This window comes from Cebus imitator, unplaced genomic scaffold, assembly GCF_001604975.1.
Source record: "Cebus imitator isolate Cc_AM_T3 unplaced genomic scaffold, Cebus_imitator-1.0 Scaffold283, whole genome shotgun sequence".
NCBI classification, from domain to species: domain Eukaryota; kingdom Metazoa; phylum Chordata; class Mammalia; order Primates; family Cebidae; genus Cebus; species Cebus imitator.
The window spans coordinates 1,509,306-1,530,289 of NW_016107598.1; the positions used below are offsets into that span (position 1 = coordinate 1,509,306).

Consider the following 20,984-nt stretch of genomic DNA (forward strand, 5'->3'; position numbering starts at 1 on the left):
CACCACCACGCCCAGCTAATTTTTGTATTTTTAGTAGAGACGGGGTTTCACCATGTTGACCAGGATGGTCTCGATCTCTTGACCTCGTGATCCACCCGCCTCGGCCTCCCAAACTGCTGGAATTACAGGCGTGAGCCACCGCACCCGGCCCTACAATATGTTTTTTTAATTGTACTTTAGGTTCTGGGGTACATGTGCAGATCATGCAGGGTTGTTGCACAGGTTCTTAAATGGCAAAGTGGTTTGCTGCCTCCATCTCCATCACATATATGTGGCATTTCTCCCCATGTTATCCCTCCCCAACATCCCACCCCCTGCTGTCCCTCCCCTAGCCATCCCCCCACAACAGACGCTAGTGTGTGATGCTCCCCTCTCTGTGTCCATTGTTCTCATTGTTCAACACCTGCCTATAAGTGAGAACATGTGGTGTTTGATTTTCTGTTCTTGTGTCAGTTTGCTGAGTTGATGGTTTCCAGGTTCATTCATGTCCCTGTGAAGGACACAAACTCATCGTTTTTTATGGCTGCATAGTATTCCATGATGTATATATCTATCATTGATGGGCATTTGGGTTGGTTCCAGGTCTTTGCTATACAGTACTCTTTTAAAAGTTCCCTAGACTTTTCACCATGACTTTCTCACAGCAACCTTGTAGTTAGGACAAGTCTTATTATCACATTGTAATAATAACTTTTTAAAAGAAGCTCACAAAGTCCAAGTGTGGAGTGGAGATTAAACTCTCATCTCTTTCTCTTTGCATCTATCATATTTAGTTCCAGCATGCTGAGCACCATGACAAAAATAGTTGCAAAGGTACAGCACTCTCTAAGCAACAAAATATGGCACTTTGAAAAGCAAAGCTAAAATTACTTTTTGCTTTCATGATCACAGTCCCTTTTTTCAGAACTGTCTTAATGATATAAAAACTACCACATATTTGTAAAACCAAAAATAGCATATTAAGGGGCCAGGTCTCTGTGAGCCCTGCATGAGATGGGAGTGGCCTTGTGTAGCTGCAGTAGCACAGGGCGAGGAGCCTTCAAACTGTCAAAGATTCTTCTGTACCTCAAGGAGATTTCTGGCACTGCTTTCCTCCATCTGCCTCTTGCATGAGCTACCGACCATGAGCTGGGCTGTGGGAGTCCTGCCCACCAGCGAGAGAATAGGTGCTGCAAAGCTCATTTCCTTCACGGGTGGGGCTAGGTCTGTGTCCCCACCAGGCCACATGCATCCCACTTAGGGGCGGCTGACTCTTCACTCCCATTTCCAAGATGGTGGCTGTCAAGCGTGAACTTGCCAAGAATTTCACTTTGGAGGAGGCCTCTCACCCCAATAAGATCTCCATTATAGGAACTGGATCAGTTGGCATGGCCTGTGCTCTCAGCATCTTATTAAAACGTTTGGGTGATGAACTTGCCTTTATGGATATTGACAAAGGCAAATTGAAGGGTGAGACAATGGATTTTCAACATGTCAGCCCTTTCATAAAAATGCCAAACATTGTTTCCAGCAAAGACTACAGGGTCACTGCAAAGTCCAGCTTAGTCATTATTACAGCAGGTGAACGTCCAGCAAAAGGAGAAACACACCTTGATACAGTCCAGTGAAATGTGTCCATTTTTAAATTAATGATTTACAGTACTACCCAATACAATCCCCACCACAAACTGATAGTAGTTTCTAATCCAGTGGCTATTTTAACTTAAGTATCCTGGAAATTGAGTGCATTTCCCAAAAACCATGTTATTGGAAGTGACTGTAATCCAGACATTGCCCGTTTCTGTTTCTGCCTTGGGCAAAGGCTTGATACCCACTCTGAAAGCTGTCATAGGTGGATCCTCGAAGAGCATGGGGACTCAAGTGCTCCTGTGTGGAGTGGAGTGAATAATGCTGGCGTCCCTCTTGAGGATCTGAATTCAGATAGAGGAACTCATAAAGACCCTGAACAGTGGGGAAAAGTCCACAAAGAAGAAGTGGGGAAAAGTCCACTGTGGCTATGAGACAGTTAAAATGAAAGGCTGCACTACTTGGGACATTGGCCTATCTGTAGCTGATTTAACAGAAAGTATTTTGAAGAATCATAAGAGAGTGCATCCAGTTCCCACCATAATTAAGGGCTTTTATGAAATAAATGAAGAAGTATTCTTCAGCATTCCTTGTATCCTGGGACAGCATAGCATTACAGATCTTATAAAGATAAAGCTGTCCTCTGAAGAGGAGACCCAGTTGAAAAAGAGTGCTGGAAGACTCTGGGAAAATTAAAAGGAGCTCAAGCTTTAAAGTTGTTTAAAGCTACCAGTCTGAGTATTTTTGTTACTGTTTTTTGGTAATAATCATTTTGTTTTTTAAATTATTGTATTATTTTAGTTTTATACATTTCCCTGAGAAAAATTTCAAAAGTAGCTGCAAAATAGAGTACGTAATAACAAATTCCTGTTTATCAACTACTCAACTTTATCAGATTTTACCCTTATGTCATGTTTGTTTCCATCTTTATTTTTAAAGAAAAATCCCACAATTGCAGTTGAGTATATCCCAACTCCACTTCCTTCACTTTTCCCCGAGGGTTCTGAAACCAGTGTTTATTCTTCTCATGTAAAATTTATTATACATGTGTATGGGCATACAAGTGATATAGTATTGTTTCTCAGGCATTTAAGCTTTTTATAAATAGTATCATACTCAATGTATCATTTACCTTGTGTTTTTTAATTCAACATCATGCTTTTGAGAGAAATCCACATTGATAAAAGTAGCTGTACTACATTCATTTGAAGGGCTGCATACTACTTCATTATATAAAAATATCACAATTTATACATCCTACTATTAGGCAGTTATAAATATTTCTGCAGTGTTGCAATACACATAATATTTTCCTTATGATATCAATATTTGAGCTTATTTAATATATATACCTAAATGTATAATTCCTGAGTCTTAGAGAAGTTCCTCCTGGCTCCCAACTAAAGACTTCATGACTAAAACACCAAAAGCAATGGCAACAAAAGCCAAAATTGATCAATGAGATTTAATTAAACTAAACAGCTTCTGCACAGCAAAAGAAACTATAATCAGCATGAACAGGCAACCTACATAATGGGAGAAAATTTTTGCAATCTATCCATCTGACAAAGGGCTAATAACCAGAATCTACAAGGAACTTAAATTTACAGATTTTTTTTTAATGGGAGATACGACAGCACTTTTGGAATGTAAGTGAGAATGGTCTAGTAGAGACAGATTAATGCGCAAGATAGATAGGGGATAAATGCAGAAGCAGTTTAAGCATCTTTAAACTATTGAAAAGAGACAATATTCACATCACAGGTAGAAAAGTTAGCTTTAGATAGGAACACAGAGAGTTTATCAATCCTAACCAGGGAAAGCAGACTAGATGGGTACTAACGGGAGTACCCATTGGGAGATTGGGAGATTTGGTGGGATGACAATGCAGGCTTCTTAGGATTTATTTTTGCAGTGAAACACTAGTGCTCTAATGCTGAAGAGGAAGAATTTCTGTGGCGTTTTGAGAAAAGGCACAACATAGTTTTCTCGGAGAATGAAGGCTGCTTAACACAGTCACTTTGAAAGTTTATAGGTGTTATTGTGCAGTACAACTTAAGGAAAATTTTTCAACAGTTGTGGAAAAATGGAGATAAGAATTTTGGAAGACCATTCAAAAGACACAGACTTCTGATACATACTTATCCAATATAAATGTCCCTCCCCACAAATCAAAAGAACCAGAGAACTTAATATTTTCTACAATGGATTGTTGTGAAGATGGAGGTGGCAGGCATGATCCCATTTCCCCATTAATAAAAAGGCTATGCCAACATTTTCAACTTCCATTTCAGAGTTCTTAATCAGGGAAAATAAGTGGCATGAGAAATAATCCCTAAGCTCCATCACTCTCTGTAAGATTTCTATAGATTTATTTTTAATTTGATACTTCATATAAGAAGAAAGCTGTGAGGCAAAAAATCAAGGGACTTAGGGTTAAGAACTTAGTGCAAACCAAGAAAAAGAAAAAGAAAAAAAAGAGCAAAGACAACGTATATATATCTTACATGCTACAAACAAAACCATTTCTAAGCAGTAGGGGATTTTCCGAAGTTTCTCCCATTAATCCTTCAAGAAATGCTAATATTTAAAAAATTTCTTTTTACATCTTACAGATATGAAAAGAATAGACATGCGAAGGGTCTAAAAAAAAACATCAAGTTGCCAAAATTGTTATTATTACCTAAGGAAGTTGCAATTATAAATTGTCCCCTATAACACAGAGTGGAGTGTGGAATATGGCCAAGTGGCCCAAACCCATACAAAATAACATTTCTAGAATAATCTTCTTCAAACTCTCTCCAGAGAGAGTTCCCATTATTAACATGGAACACAAAGCTCTCTAATAATCTGATTTTACTTCCCATTTTCTCCAGCAGACTCCTTGCTCCAGTTAGGCAGGTGATCTGACCATAATCCTCTTCTGTTTTATATACTTACAATCCTACACTTCTTATCAAAAATTGCCTTTTCCTCACGTATGCCTTTTCTAAACAGCCTTTAGATATCAGCACAAGACTTTCTACCATCTCAGTCCAATTCCTTGGTAACTTCATAAGTGCTCATTTCTGAATCACATTTTTGCCAAAGTGTCTTTTCCCCAAGTTTCACAAGAGTAAGAGCAGTTTATTCTCCATTGTACCAAACAATTGCTTTGCATGTAATTCAGCTACAATAAATACTATAAAGGAATGGACTCCGTAGCACTAAAAATCAGACCAGACCATAAAATGCCCAACAAAGAGAGGATTTTAAGGTTCAATCTAGAACCTACTGACTGGATTTGTCACAGCAACTACCTAACTCATAACACATGCAGATTATCCCACAGTTGATTATATTCTTCCATAAATCATTTTACCAGTTCTGCAATCACTATACCCATACTCAAAATTGAGGAATATACATTTTAAGGCAATAGCTAAGAGAAATCAATAGCAATTCTAAAAAATATGTGGTCCCTGAAGTACCCCTAGAACTCAGTCTTTGGTTGGCTCTTTTCTATCTAACACACTTTACCTGGGTGATCTCATCAAGTCTCATGCCTTAGATACCATCTATATGCTGACGTCACACATTTATATCTTCAGCTGGGACCTCTTTCCTGAATTCCTAGACCTATAACGTCTCCACCTGGATTTCTAATATGCATTTCAAACTTCACATGTCCAAACTGAGCCCTTTCGCTAGCCCACCCCACCCCCAACCAGCTCTTCCTGCAGTCTTCCCTGTCTGATTAACGGCAAATCCATTTTCGCACCGCTCAAGCCACACACCTTGCTATCATATTCACCTCTTCTCTTTCTCTCAGACTCCCATATCCATTCCATCAGCAAATCCTGTTGGATTTACATTCAAAAATATATCCAGAATCTGACCATTGTTCACCACTTTGATTGTTAAAAATAATGAAACACCCTTCTTCATGTTATACTTATCCCTCTCCTGGATGATGGCCTTGGCCTCTTGGCTGGATTATCTGTTGCTGCCCTTGCCCCAAGTCTATTCAACAAAGCTGGCAGAGCAGGCAAATTAGGAATTCGATCATGCCACTCCTGTGGCCAAAACCCTCTATGAGCTTCCATTCCAGTAAGAATGAAGCTAAGGTCTTCATGACAGCCACAAACCACAGCATTACCTTGTTGCCCATCAGCTCCCTGACCTTGCTTCATACTACTTTCCCACTGAACAGATGCTTTGCACATAATTCAACTGTAATAAATATTATGAAGGAATGGATTCTGTAGCACTAAAAATCAGACCAGAAGACTATAAAATGCCCTCAAAAGTTAGGATTTGAAAGGTTAAATCTGAAACCGACTGCCCGCACTCTACCCTCCATGTCCTCCATCGTATTCTTCAAGCCCCCACTCTATACCCTCTATGTCCTCCTTCAGATACACCAAGCACACTTACCCTTCACACCTGCTGTGTCCTCTGAATGGGATGTATGCAGGGCTCCCTCCTTCACTTCCTTCCAATATTTAATTAACTTACCTTCTCATCAGAGAGGCTTTCCCTGGACACACTAAAATTTTAACTCCCTTCTCCCCACAGATACTTCTTACTCTTCTGCTTTGTTTTATCTACCTTGTACTTACTGCAATCAAACATACTGTTTTCCTTATCATCTATATTCATTTTTGTTGGAATGTTTTCTTTTTATTACACTGCAATGTAAGCCCCCTGAAGGCAGAAATATCCATTTGTTTTGTTCAGTGTTATATCCCTAGTGTTTGAAGAGTGCCTGAGGAGCTGAGGAGAAAGGTTCATGAATATTTGTTGAATGATGAGTGTTGGTTATTATTTCTGCTCTTCTCAACAATCCTACCTATATCTTCTCTTAAAGAAGTAGGTTCTACGCGTCCCAACAAGGCCACATACGTGGACAAAAGACCTACATATAGCCAATCTTAGTAAACTCCTCTCCTGACAAGAATCATTGGTCTACAGGATGGAATCAATTACAGAGAACCAAACCTTTGGGAAAAATCAATATTTAGAAGTGTAGAAATCAACACGTTCCCTTTCAGCTGAGGTTGTTCCCTATCGTGTTGAAAGGGCACAGGACTGTCCACACCAGGAAAGAGTGAGGTCAGCACCCAAAATGAAACCATCAGAATCAAGAGGAAAATGGATGAAGAGGAAGGCTCTTGAGTCCCCAGTCTCAGTCAGTGACATCCTGCAGCTTGTCTGTTCTATGAACACACCAAGAATTATTCCCAGTTACATAAGTCACTAAATGCCCTTTTGGGCTTCAATTAATTTTAGGTACATTTCTGTCTACTGTAGAGCCCAGATACAAAAGTGTGTTTGTCAGATAAATGTGAGGAACAGCAGGTTAAATAAAATTAAACAACTTTCTATACTACAGATTTTTTGGAAACTTTAGTATACCTAGGAATGCTTTATCTCCCACTGGCAAATAGATAAGGCACCTTATGATATGGAATCAGATTAGCAAATTCTGCTTTGGACAGAAATTTTCTCATCTTCCATCTAATCCTACTCTCAACTATATTTAATTGTCTTCAGACTATATGGGTGCCTACAATGTTCAAAGCCTGGTAATAAGAAGACACTAGAGAACAGACACCCTGTAATGCTGCAATTAAAAAAAGAAACATAAATATATGAAAAGTACACTGTGCAATGGGAGGTTACAAAACACACCAATCACACCTAGTAACAGAGTTCAAAGAGGGTTCTTCCCTAAGTCAAGTTTAAAACTATCCCATAATTTTGGCTCCTCAAACACTGATTCACACATGTTATCTTTTCCAAGTAACCCAATAACATCTGATAAAGGAAAAAAGTAATGGCTAAAGTATGAAAACCAATTCTAGGCTTATACAATAAACTGTAAACTGTAATAAAATACTAGAAAAAAATGTAAAGATTAACCAAAAGGTAAATAACACCAGGAAACATAAAAAAATAATAAAAGATAAAACAAAAATAGAATATATGACTTTCATATCAGGTTGAAATCACTCAATAAATGAATCCGGATTGAATTTCAAAGATAAAGTTGAACGTTCCTTTCTTATAGATCGTAAGCTGCTTCTTACAATAACCAGTCTGGATTTTATGCAGGGCCAACTACAAGAACACACAGAGTAAAAAACAAAAATTTCTTTAGCCAACCTAGGCTTCAGAGAAGTGAATTTCAAATAGCTGCCTTGTGGAACTATATTTATTAAAAAATACTTTGACTAGTTCACTGATTTTGTGACATTTTTGTGTTTACCAGGCTATTAACACCGGCTCTGTGAATCGAGATGTTACATTCTAGGTTCCTTTCATACTTGCCTATATACTTTCTTCCAGAGTAAAGTCATGCTATAGTTACTCAGAAGTACGCATTTTACCTTCTGCTATAAATGTTTTATCTTATAATTTTTTTAACCTTTCCTACTTTCTGAGTGGTTTTCTAACAACAACCCAGTTATCACAGTATTAGCATAACAGGTCGTTTAACTTGGGATGACAGTTGTATGTGATGATAGAAAAGTTACTCAAACACAAGTAATATGCATCATATATAGCTATTTTTAAAGGTTAGTCTTTCACACTCCACTCAGGTCTTAGATTCTTCTGTCTTCTTTGAAAGCAGTTAGCATAATTTAGGTTTTCTATATGGGTGGGATAATCATATGATTAATATTATATACTCCAAGTTGAATGATAAAGAAAAATAAATGAATGAAAATTTAAAAAAATATTATGTACTCCTAGCTTTCTCATCATCACTCTCAGTCCTGAAGCATCGCCTGGAGGTCCAGGATGTGATAGTATTACTCAGTCACCAGGCGGGCATTTAAACTCTACCTCCTTTTTTCTCTGCCATTTTTCTGCATGTGTTAAAATAAGAGCACCAATAATAAAGTGTTATTTATAACCAGGAATACTCACGATTTGTCCTTTAAATCTGATTTACTAGAATGTTATCCTGTAGGCTCTTCAATGTCCTTGCTATAAATGATATTTTAACATCATCTAAACTTGAGTGTATTTTCTCATTCTTTTTACAAAGCTTACACCCACTGCCCCATTCTATACATTATATTTTCCCCTCCATGAGAATGACTTTAATCTTCAAATCTGTACCTGTTTTCTATTCACCCTGCCTTATGTCAACATGCTAACATTCATCTGTTTTCCTGGGCAAAGATCTTCCTTCTGGCATTCTTACTGTTCTTTCCTCTTTTCATTTCTTCTTCATAGCTTATTTTCTCTTCTTTCTGCTAATTTTTCCCTGCCCCTCACCCTTCCATCATCTTTGGGTATTTTCAGCTCTTATTCTTTCTCAAACAAACTCACATGGTAAGGTCAAAATCATTTTAGGTCACCCAATTCCATGTCCTTCCATTGCAAAAGATACTCTGTCAGTGGTAAAGTAAGATCACCGTATCTACTGGTTGGCCCCTAACAGTCCCAGTTTACCCTACTGTCCTGGCATAGTGACTAATAAAACCTCCTTTCATTCTCAAAAATGTCTTGGTCTAAAAGAAAAATTATTATGGTCACCCTGCATTTTAATCTCACTGAGACTGGCTTTTAGGCCAAATAATAGTGTTAGAAAACAATTACATACTGTAGAACCTTAAGATTCAAGAAACTCAAAAGTGTAAGGGAGAGCCCAGGTCAAACAGCATCTTAGTAGGTCACTTATGCTCTCTGAGTATGAATTTATTCATTTGCCATATGCAAACAACAATATTAACTGTTAAGGTAGGGGAAAAGTGTTCTCTCACCTTACCAGGTTTCTGCCTCTGCCTATTTATTCCTCTTCTCTGTACCTCAGGGAAAGTGGCCAATCTGATGAATTAGAGTTCAATGGGACTTTCTTTCTAATGGGAAGATTAGAGTGCCTTGAAGACAGGAGGCAAGTCGACTTCTTTCTCTTACAGTAAGACAACCAAATAGAAAAAAAAGAGACTTGACATCATCCATGTTGCTGGTTATATAAGTTGACTCGGAGTCTGCTTCATAGGCTCAACTATATTTCTCTAACATGGCGGGTGTCTCTGAGACTGTGAATCCCAAGATTTAGATTCTGTGTGGATGGTTGTGAGTCTATATACTTGGTGAACTATATTAAGACTGAAATTCAGCTTCTAATCAGCTTAATTCCAGGCTGATATTAAGGTGACCTGCCGCTAACCCAAATGCTAGCTAAAAACAAAAGATATCATCTCTGAATGAAGATAATATCATCTAAAGTATAAAAATTATCTCTACTATGGATATTTTATATCTGACATTTAATCAGAAGTTGTTAGATATAACAGAAGACAAGATTAAGTGACTGAAATCCCAAGGTGGGGAAAAGCAGAAATTAGAAATAAGAAAGGAGTGTTATATACTGTGGTTGTAAGACACAGGCTTTGAAATAACTTACTATTTTTTAAATATTGATTTCAAGATGGGAATTTCAATTGAATCTATTTATAAAACAAAATAGTTGTCCTAGAGATTAAAACGTGTATCATTCACTTGTTAAAGTCAGTATTATTCCTAATATCAACATATGACATATCAAAACTTGAGGAATGCAGCTAAAAATGTGCATTCAGTAAAATTTATGCCCTTAACTGTCAATGCTACAAAAAGAAAAGCTAAAGTCTAATGATCTAAATATATTACCTCAAAAAATAAGAAAACAGCAAATTAAATTCAAAGAAAGCAGAAGGAAAAAAATAATAAAAATTAGAGAAGAAATTAATGGATTTAAAAACAAATATATAACACTGCTCATGTTGTTTCATAATTTGAGTGACAATTATATAGGTGTATTCACATTGTGAAAAATCATCAAGTAGACATGATTTGTGCATCTATTTATGCACACCCATATGTGTGTTTTACTTTAATAAAACGTACTACAATAAATTTCTTAATAAACTGTTATTTCACTGCAAATATGGCATATATGTAGCATTCAATTGGCAGAAAATCCTTAAATGAAATAAAAGATAGTGAAAAACTAAAACCATATTTCATAGCCGTAACTTATATATTAAAGATTTTTATAAAGATTAGATGTTATATGACTGTGCACACCATACCCAAGCTATGTCCAAGGAGATATATTCCTGCCTTTAACTCCAATGGTAATCAAATCCTAATATTCCACTACTCTAGATAAATAAAATGTAACCTTAGCAATTATATTTTTCTTAGGTTAAAATTAGACTTTAACAAGGGCTGGAATGAAGAAATAGGCCATAAAAAGCATCCATGTGAAAATTTATCACTGGCAGTTCTGAAATGGGTTTCACCTACCAAGAACTATATGTATCTATGTGGAGCACACAGTCTCAAACTCTGAGAATCTGAAAGCATGCTGGCTAGAGACCAGTACATTGCCTACAATTGGCCTCTTTGGTTAATCAAAGGTTGTTCCTATCTTCAACCTCCCCACACCTTCAAAGCCCTCTTATTCCATACATGGGGAAATAGAGGGCTTATCTGACCTTCTCAAATTCTAAGACAACTATCCTACACCAGTTTGGCTTCAAGTATCAAGCGTAAGCTAAGAATTCTAAGCCCCACAGTCATCTAAATGAACCCCTCCCTCTCAGCCAAGAGCGTTCCAAAGTTAACCTGAAAAACTAGTTCAGGCCATGATGGGAAGCCTGGGGTAAGACATCCTCTTTACACCCTCCTCCTCTTGGAATTCAGATACAAGTGACCAGCATTAACATTGAAACAGAGATCTTAAGACTTTCTGTAGCAATAAAAAAGTTTTATTCTAGCAATAAAAAAATTCCAGCCTTACTATAGTATAGCATCACATGGTACAAAGCATACTCTGAAAGAAATTGAAGTATTTTACCCTAAAATACATTTCTTTGACATATTTTGAAATGGTCCTACAAGGCTGTCTCTTGTGGGGAACATTCCATAGAGAATCCCTTTCCCTTTCCAGGTCTTTTCCCTGATCCTCTGGCACCTTTTTAAGTCCAATAAGAAACATTTATAATCTATTTTTTCAGAAGCCTGTTACCTGGAGGCTTTATCTGCGTAAGAAGAAGCTTGGTCTCCACAACCCTTTATTTTAATCCAGATTCTCCCTTCTATGGATTCTAGGTCTTTAGATAAACTCTTTCAACAAACTGCCAATCTGAAAATCTTGGAATCCATCTAGGACCTGAAAGCCTGTCTCCCCACCCCACTCCCCCACTTCCACTTTGAGTTGTCCCGCCTTTCTGGACTGAACCAATGTACGTCTTACATTTATTGATTGATGTCTTATGTCTCCCTAAAATATATAAAGCCAACCACCTTGGGTACATGTCATCAGGACCTCCTCAGGCTGTCATGGGCATATCCTCAATCTTGGCAAAATAAACTTCTAAATTGAATGAGACTTGTCTTAGATACTTTTTGGTTTACAGGAAACAGCAGTTTTTCTCACTGAAAGCTATATACTGGCTTTTCATTGTAGAAGAGAAGGAAGACCCATGATTCAGACCTGGGTTCCAAGTACAAAGAACAGGCCTAGTATAACCAGTCTGCTTTGCTGTGAGGCTCTTCACAGCTAGGAAGGTGAAGCAGAAGGCTCTGCATAGTTCATCAGTGTTATGCTTCTGGTTTTAAAGACAAAGCATCAGCCAACAATAAAGGGCTCCTTGGCCTTTGTTTCCTCTGCCTACACATTTCCCTGATGATCTTCTGAAGAGACTGCTGGACTGAGGACAGGGCTTGGGTGTTCCTGAATAGCCCGGACAAATACCATCTTAAACACACCTCAACATTCCATTTCTAAATCTCGCTTCTTTGCATGGTTGCCCAATTAGAAATGGCAGAAAAAGGAAAAGGATAAGATTCAGTGTTCTCTGAACTTAGTCAGGCATTGCCTTATATTCTAAGTCTACACAGGAAAAATTACCTTAAAAATTTTTCTGTTAAATAAGGATATTATTTACGTGTTCATTAGGCTAATTTATGGAATAGGATAATTATGGTGTGATAAAAGAAAACCATTGGAATAATTATTAGAACATATTTTTGTTTTGTTGTTAATGGAAATGCTGATTGCCCATCAGGCTCTTAAAGGTATAATTTAGAAGAATATTTCCAAGGGCTAAATTTACATACCATTGGCCTAATATCTAAAAGGCCTAAAAAGAGCCATTGCTTGATAGCCCATAGAATCCAAAATTTAGGAAATCACTTTTGATGTTTTTGGAACTTAATGTTTATGATGCAGTCTGAGATTTCCAGTGTGTATAAAATATGAAAGAGTGCAGACAAAATCGTTAAATAAGACAAGATGCCAAAAGGCTCTGGCTACATTATTTCACTTTTTGAATACTCTTCTATCTGTGTTTATTCCATTTCTTAAAAACACTACTTCAAAATGAAAATAATCCTGAGTATAAAAATTTGATTTTCTAATTTTTCCTTCCAAATATAGACATCTCACCACCATTAATGCAAATGATTCTGCAAAGCAACACATTTACAAATGGCTATTAAACTAAATATAACATTAAGTACAATCCATTAGTTCTAATTTCCTAAACAGGATGAAAATTCAAATACTGCTCTAGTTTAAAAATCAACTTGTTAAAATCTCCAAGTCACATTTTCTTAATGTCTCAGATTATTTTTTTTTAAATGGTCAATATGCATATAGCTACTTACAGTTTTTAAAACACTTTCATATGTACTGTTACTGGAATTCTTACAGCAAGCTTGTAAGAAATGTATTATAACACCAATTTACAAATGAGGGAAATTAAGTCTCAGAAAGCTAAGGGTCTTCACCAAACTCATACAGCTAAAACGACCAGGCCATGACTTGAATGTTCACTATACTGTGAATCCCTTACATGTCTGAGGAATAGATTTTACTACCTAAAATTTAGAAGCTATTGTCCTGAAATATCTGAGCCTTTTATACAGAAAAACAGTGTTAATGTTTAGTCTCTGTAAAGACAACCTTGAAAATTTTTAATGAGTCCATTTTGAAGTATTTAATAATATTTAACTGCATAAAATAAAATGGGACAGAGTCAGGGAAAGGAGAAGACCAAATAAAGGCAACTGCACTTTAAAAAGGATTTAAAGAAAAACAAGAACTGCAGATTCTAGATGCTAGCTAAGTTATGTAATTTTTCTTTTATAATAAGTTCTTTTCCTCTTTCATTGCTGTGTCATGAACTCCACTGTCACTTGTTCCATAGTCACCTGCTCCACGCCTGAAGGAAGTAAACTTGAAATACTTATTCACCTATCTGAGATGGAAAGTCCCTCTACCTGCATCCCCCTCCCTTCCTACCTGGTCCTTTTAGGTGCCAAATTCCACGTATGCCTCTAATCTTTAGCCAGGCCTTCAAAAAGGCTATTCCCTGACTACCCCCACCTTCCCTAACTTTCCCTAGCCTTACCTCTGAAATTGTGCTTATCACCAGGCATTCATTGATTGACTTGGCTGTGACTCTTACTGGACAAATACTTTAAAGACAGGTCTAAAGTACCCTATGAAAAGAAACCATGTATTATTCAACTTTGTTTCCTCATTGCCTTAGAAAGCAATGGCCTTGCAGTAAGCATTCCATAAATGTCTGTTAAACACATGAAATCCACGTGCTCACACCTGTGTTTTGGCATCTTTATATCATGCACAGAAACAAGCAGGGACACTGATACCTCCACTAAAGGTGCTCCATCTTGGCTGGACATAGTGGCTTACACCTGTAATCCCCACGCTTTGGGAGGACAAGGTGGGCAGTTCACAAGGTTGGGACCAGTCTGGCCAACATGGTGAAACCCCATCTCATCTACAAATATAAAAAATTAGATGGGTGTGGTGGTGTGCACCTATAATCCCAGCTACTCGGGAGGCTGAAGCAGGAGAATCGCTTGAACCCTGGAGGTAGAGGGTGCAAAGAGCCAAGATTGTGCCACTGCACTCCAGACTGGATGACGGAGAGACTTGGTCTCAAAAAAAAAAAAAAAAAGGTGCTCCATCTGGTGGTTGTCAACTTCAGAAAGTCTCTGGAAAGAAGCAAAGGGCCCTTACAGGTTCCAAAACTATGACCATAGGTCCCTATCAGTCATTGTTTAAAAAAATTCCCTGCTGAAGTGGCTGAAAATCCTACCCTTGTCCAGGATTTCTCACTGAGATTTTGAAAAAGAGTCTTTCTTTGGGAGAATAGCTGTACAGTGAATTCCTTCCAAATTTAAGATTTTAAAACTCATATTGGTAAGACAATTCTAAAGACACCGTTATTACCAAGTTGCAGAAAGAACTTCAATAATAATTCTTAAATTACTAGTAGTAAAATAATAATGATTCCAAATGTTTTAAATCAATCATCTCTGGCCAGGCCCTGGACCAAAAACTTTGTATGCATCATCTTATTAAATTCTCAACACATTTCTATAAGTAAGTTATTACTGTGGTCTCCATATGCCCAAGAAGAAGGTAACATTTAGAAATTCCCCCTTATCTAAGGTTTCACTTTTGCAGTTTCAGTTACTTATGGTCAACCAGGGTCTGAAAATAGGTAAATACATACAGTATAACAAGATGTTTTTTGAGAGAGCAAGAGTGAGCGCACATTCACATAACTTTTATTACAGAATGTTGTTGTAATTGTTTTATTAGTAATGATTGTTGTCACTCTCATACTGTTCCTGATTTGTAAATTAAACTTTATCATAGGTATGCATCAATAAGAAAAATCACAGTATATGTAAGGTTTGGTACTGTCCAGTTTTAGACATCCACTGGGGGTTTTGGAACATGCCTCACTCAAATAACAGGAAACTGCTATGTAAAACTAACATCACAAAACTAGAAAAGGCAGAACAAAGATTCAAACCAAAGACTAGCTGTCTCCAGAGTCCAAGCTTCACCATGCTAAGCTTGCTAATTGTTATCCAGTGTTCTAAATTCAAATAGAGAAAAAAAGAATGAGCTTTGGAATTAGACAGAGCTGGAAGCAAATCTCAGTTCTTCCATTTATTAGCAGACGAACGTTGGACAAATGACATTTCTTTAAAGTGAGTTTCCTCATCTGTATAATGAGAATAATAAATGATTACTTTGTGGCATTAAGAAGAGTAAATGAGGTGATGTTTGAAAGCATTTATGCCCAATGCTGAGCAGGTATTCGGTCCCTCAATAAATATGTTAAATGGAGGAACATTATGGAGCCCTGAATCAAGAAAGCACCGATGGGACTGAATATTGAAGACGGACTGGAGAAAAATTAAAAGACAAAATATTTGGGACTTGTTGAATGCCCGGATAAAGTGGGTGACAAAGTAGGAAGAATCCAGCATGACATACAACACAAAACTTGATTTCTTCAAATGCTTAGTGCTCTCCAGCATTAAAAGCAAATATTTCACCAATACTGGTGATTCACAGGTATATCATTGAAAATTCAGCTATGCATTAAAATATCTGTGCCCTAAATTTTTTAAAGTTTAACCTATGCCACAGTTGCTGAGAAGACCACAAAGTTATCTTCTACATTTAGCGTGCTCATCTGTAAAGTAGGGTTGAGGATAATACACAACATGATACAGGTAAACGCTCCTAGCACAGTACCTGAAATAGTCAATAAATGGTACCAATAATTATAATCACATTCGAGTTCTAATATAATCCTAGAAAGGGGGGAAGAGGTGATTGGCAAAAACGAAATTTTTCTCTCCCAAGGGAATAAAGTAAAATACACCTAGATTGCCACCACATTTAATTCAGACATGCAATCATTTGAACTTTAAGAAGAAATTTCTTCTCTCAGTTTGTATCATAGACTTAAAAACATATTATCCACAAAGTACCTCCCTAAGAAAGTTCATTCTACCAAGTGTACAGATGCATGCATTTTAGCTTGGGAAGGTTGCAGAGAGAGCTTCCCATGCTAAAGCTGCAAAATGAACTGAAGGCTGAGGTGAGTGTGGGTGGTTCAGTGCAACTACACTGTAAAACAAATATAATTCCTCAGGATAACTGTACCCATTTTAACTATCTGCATTCCCTCAGAATGACACCATTGTCCTTGAATGACTATTTTCAGCAGGAACACTTTGTTTTAAAATGAAATGCTTTATTTCTAACTTTTGCCCTACCTATCGTTATCTAAAAAGCATTATCTGTTAATAGTCTTTCCTCTCCTACCCCAAAAAGAAAGATCCTAAACACAGGGTTTCTTTTATTCTTCCTGCCCCACAAACTCCAGCTGCCATTAGGAAAGAAAGGTTATAGAAGGAACAACCATATGAAGTCAAAATAAATAAACAAATTTTAAAAAAAATTGTGGGGCTAGTGTCATCAAGAAAAATAAAAATATAGTTTAAAGGGAATCGTTTCATGTGCATTGTCTTCTGCACATACCCCAGTTGGGGTAACTCATAAGAAAACATCGACTTCTCTCTTAAAAAGTTCAAGGCATGCGTGGTGAAGGGTAGAATAATCAGAGGTAATGTAGGCAACTAAGAGTTAGAAGTTAATACTTTGAAAATAATAAATAAATAAATAAAAGTTAATGGATTGACAAATACTTATCCAGAATGGCCTATCTTGTACAGAAACTGAAAAAACACTTTCCATTGCTTCTCCCACCCTTGCTCCACCCCAGTGTAGTTTATGAACCCAGCAAAGCTCTCTGCTCTTGGCACCGTTTAAAGCTCAGGCTGGTGCTTCAGGGCTTGGGCCCTCTACTTCACTGTTCTCAACCTCACCTGAAGTTCCCTTCACTCAGAACAAAAAAGAAAAGCCAGGGCTCTTATAGAAGCACTGAGCAATGGTTCTTAAGGTTGGCTGATGGGGATCCGGGAAGTGCATGGGCACCTGAAAATTACACGCAACCTTTTGTCCTCCATATTTATTGTGTGTTTTTCCGGTTAAAGCATAAGCTCAAGTGGATCCTTGACATGAGAAAAGTTTAGGAAACACTGTACTAGACAGTCCATGCACTGAAAACGTATGTAAGAATGGCTACAGCTCTGTTACTCTACGAGGCTTTGACCTCTAAACAGAGTTCATATTGAAAGATTTTTGTGGCTCAAGAAATGGGAAATTTGGGCTAAGCAAAAAAGGGAAGAGATACATATACTACCATAGTGGGAAAAGGAACAACCACCTGTCTCCTCCAGATGCATTTCACTGGCAAGAGCATGTTCCCCAGCTAATTCTGAATCACAGAATTTTGGAACTGGAAGAGATCTCAAAGGGCTCAGTCTTGGCCCTCCTGAGGACCAGAGAAGCTAAATACATGTTCAAGGTTATACTCTGAGAACAGTAGCAAGCACCCTTTCCCAAGTCCTCCTCCATTTCTGCTACCACCATACCACTGGGACAGAAAACAATTAAAAGAATCATCCACTAAAAAACTTTTTTTTTTTTCTCAAAAAAACCACTGAGGGAAAGTGCTTAAATGCAGAAGTGCTTTTCACTTAGCACATCAAATACAATGACAAAAATCAGCCTGTAAAACTGACAAGTAGACATCGTTCTTAAGACCTGTCTGGATGAGTGCTTTAGTATCTGATTACTTGGGATCTAATAAGAAATTGTCAATAAAACATCCATTTGCAGAAAGACAGTTGAGGTAAAATACACAATCTATTGACTTCCAAAAATGACTGCTAGCAGTTCTTTGAGAATTCAATACGATCAGCTGGGAAACATTTAAACCAGGTCCTTCCAGGGCTGAGATACACAAGTGAACATATGGCCCCAGCAGAACACTTCAAACAGGCAGCTGTATAGCTACAATTAAATCTGTAGTAGTCACGCTATTATTTATTTGGCAGATTTTTTTTAACATACCCTTCACGGAGGTATCAGAATATGCACCAAATTAGAACAATAAAAATACTGAAGAAACAGGAAAAAGGAATCAGGAGGAAAGTAAGGCTCTGACACAAAGGCAGGCAACAACTACATGGAAGTTTGGCCGAGAGGTTCTTCATCTGTATGTGGGGGCTTCTGAATGAGCCACCAGTAGGTTATGGTTACTTAATTGACATATTGACCTGAGACATCTTTACTCCTTTGTTCTAAGTTCCAGCCCAAAGTCAGCTTCTTATTTTTGAATTCCTAGGTGCTGTGGGCCATTTGACATTCAATAAATCACAAAGTCTTCAAATTATTTCAAGACTGACTAGTTTATGATATCCCGCTCAATGAATATATTCCTAACACATAGTCTTCTGGAACATTACTGTGAAAGAAGGAGCATCAACTCAAGAGTAAGTTCAAAGTCACCTCTGCCCACTCCGCAGTTCCTGACAAAATTCATACTTCCTTCTCTGTGCTAGGACATCTAACATCCTACATTACTTACCGATTCATCTCACAGTCTATAATGAGACCTCCTAGAGAGCAGGGATTGTGCACTGCCCATTTTTGTAGTCCTGATACCTACTGTAGCATTTAAGTGCAAAGAAGGACTTTAAAAAGTACATGTAAACATTAGTGACAAAGCTCAATTTCCTATATAATTCATCCTTATATTGAAATCAAATCTGCTTCCACGAAACATCCATCTGTTATTGCAATTTTATATCTGGAGAAAAAACAATAAATCTATTCTCTCTCACTGGAAGGCAACTTTCATGAGCTTTATACCCTTTAAGGCTTCTCATCTCTAAAAGTTTTGGATGAGTTACTTCTATTATTCTTCTTAGGTTAGTGTCCAGGTATCTCACTACACTGTTACTATAACTACATCTCCTCAACTATTTCTGAATAATTGACACCTTTGAAGAGTCTAAATCTGTTGAAAGTCATAAACTCTCTGTCCAAATAAAATAGTAATTTTTCATGCTCTTATTCACTTCAGATTTAGAACTTATATGGTTTATCTTATTCTTGTGAAATTCCTGTGGTTTCAAGCTTGTCAAGATCATTCTTCATCTTAATTATATTACTTAATTTTTAGATGGCCAACTTTGTCAGTTTTGTGTCATTTGAAAATCTCATAATAATGTATTGTCTTAATCTAAATTGCTAATAAATTTGTTTAGCAGAGCAATACAAGCTAAAAAGTGCCATGGCATTAGAAACCTCTCCCACTTTTACACTAGCTATTAATCAATACACTTTGAGTATAGTTGTTTATCCAGCTAAGAACCCTCTGATGTTCATGCAGCTCTCAGTCTGTCAAAGTGCTCACAGCAACATCACTAGGCCCTATAGATGCCACACTACAATGAAGTGCCCTGCTCAGAAAAGAAAACATAGTATATAAATACACTTATATTTTTCTACTCAACATGTATAGCAACAACTTAAGACCATAGATTAGCAAACTTTTTCTGTGAAAGACCAAACAGTAAATATTTTAGACTTTATGGGCAAACATGTAGTATCTGTCACTTATTCTTTTTTTTTTCTTTAACAGCTCTTTAAAACTGTAACCATGCTGAGTTTGCCAGCCATACAAAACCAAATTACCGGCAAGCTATGGTCCATGAACTATAGATTGCTGGACATCATTTCTCCAATTCTGAAGCCAATGGCCTATTTGTGAAGACAAACACTTAGCCAAAAATTAAAATAAGCAACTATTTGATGACAGTTGTGGACGGTGTCATGGTAGAAAAGCATAATGTGCAGTAAGAGCTTATAACAGCAGCCCCTAGCCAAGACTGGGGGCAGGGGTGTGTCACAGAAAACTTCCCTGAAAAGGTGACATTTACAGAGAAATAATGGGCAAACACCAGTTGCCTGAGCAAAGAAGAGCATTTCAGTGAAGAAAAGCAGCATGTTCAAAAACCCAAAGGCGGGAAGGAGACTGGCATGTTAGTGAAACTGGCTGGAGTAAAGTCAAGAAGGGAGAAAACTTGGCACATCAGCTTTGGACACCAGGCAGGATAATGCAGGTCTTGGAAGGTCATGCCAAGGATTCTGGGCTTTATCATAAAGGCAACAGGTAGTCATCAAATGGTTATAAGCCATGAGTGACATTTCCCATACACTCCTTCAGCACAAAAGCCTGTCTTACATTTGCTATATGTGCCCACAGTGCTTTGTCAGCTTTCTACAGTCTCAACTTTAAAAAATCACAATGGTTTATATCAACGTAAAAATTATTAATGCACTACCACAGGCTGGCTAGTGGCTTGTTATTTTCAAGAAAGGAGAGGGGAAGAGAATACCACCAATATAAAATTTGCCTGTAAATGAGGAAACTAATTAATGGGGAATCATTCTAAATTCAGATCTATTCCAAAACAAAAGCAAAAACAAACAAAAAAAAAACCACTCTAATGTTCTATTTTCCAACTGCCTTTCTCTTGAACTTCTCTAATATTGAAAATGTATTCCCAACAGTTCTCCAAAATGTTAACTCATTTCAGCATTAACCCAAAAGTCCACAGTCCAAAGTTTCATCTGAGACAAGGCAAGTCCCTTTCGCCTATGGGCCTGTAAAATCAAA

The 20,984-nt window shown here is 37.3% G+C and overlaps 1 protein-coding gene and 1 pseudogene across 9 annotated transcripts in view; one reads left to right on the plus strand and one right to left on the minus strand.

The window, feature by feature from the left end:
• LOC108284742 overlaps positions 1-2,280 on the plus strand; it is a 34,492-nt pseudogene extending 32,212 nt beyond the window's left edge.
• SLC4A4 (solute carrier family 4 member 4) overlaps positions 1-20,984 on the minus strand; it is a 496,548-nt gene that overhangs the window by 143,082 nt on the left and 332,482 nt on the right. The window lies entirely within an intron of this gene.